Source organism: Enhydra lutris, unplaced genomic scaffold, assembly GCF_002288905.1.
Source record: "Enhydra lutris kenyoni isolate GAN:26980312 unplaced genomic scaffold, ASM228890v2 scaffoldscaffold5, whole genome shotgun sequence".
Taxonomy (NCBI): domain Eukaryota; kingdom Metazoa; phylum Chordata; class Mammalia; order Carnivora; family Mustelidae; genus Enhydra; species Enhydra lutris.
In genome coordinates, this window is record NW_019154089.1 from 1,525,718 (window position 1) to 1,526,660 (window position 943).

The window sequence follows — 943 nt, forward strand, 5'->3', positions numbered from 1 at the left end:
CTTTTTTTTTTTTTTAAAGATTTTATTTATTTATTTGACAGAGAGAGATCACAAGCAGGCAGAGAGGCAGGTAGAGAGAGAGGAGGAAGCAGGCTCCCTGCTGAGCAGAGAGCCCGATGCGGGGCTCCATCCCAGGACCCTGAGATCATGACCCGAGCCGAAGGCAGCGGCTCAACCCACTGAGCCACCCAGGCGCCCCTACCCCACTGATTCTTAATGAATGCTTACCACACACCGAACCCCACTCTAAGCATTTGGCATGAAGCCTGTCTCACACTTTCAATAATCCCTTTGCAGATTAGGAAAATCAGGCTCTGGGAGGCGAACACTGTCCATCCAGTTGAAGCGTTGGATATAAAGCAGACTGGTTGAGAGGTGGGCTCTGAGAGAGTGGGGAGGGAATACCCATTCGGTTTGGGGTAGAGATAGTGCTGGAAGGGCCTAGATGCATGCTGGGGGAGTCTCCCATGGCTTGTGAATCCTGTCAGCCTTGTTCCTCTAGGCTCCACACCAATGGCTCCTTTCCTTTCTGTTTCTATCTTAGGTGGTCAAATTCTATGATTTGACCTAAAGAACTGAAGCTGGGGTTCCCGGCCCTGCTACAATCTGGTTATGGGGCCTTAGGCAGGTTCCCGCCTTCTCCACGCCTCTAAGTCCTCTTTTTGAAAGGAGCCTTACCCAGGCATGTCTAACCAAGCCCATAGCTCTAGAGCACAGTTAAGCTAAGATGCAGGAACAGCTTTTGGTTAACTTTAACCTTTTCTCAAAATAGCCCTTTCCTCCCTTCACATGTGCCCCTAGGACATAGGACAGAGGAGGGAGGAAGGAGAGAGAGGAGAGGCCCTTTTGTCTGTATATCCCTGAGTGCATGAATTCTCCAGCTGTCTCCTGCAGGTTTGGTTGGTCCTCTTGATTAAGTCTCCAGGCCCAAAGAGGCAGTATA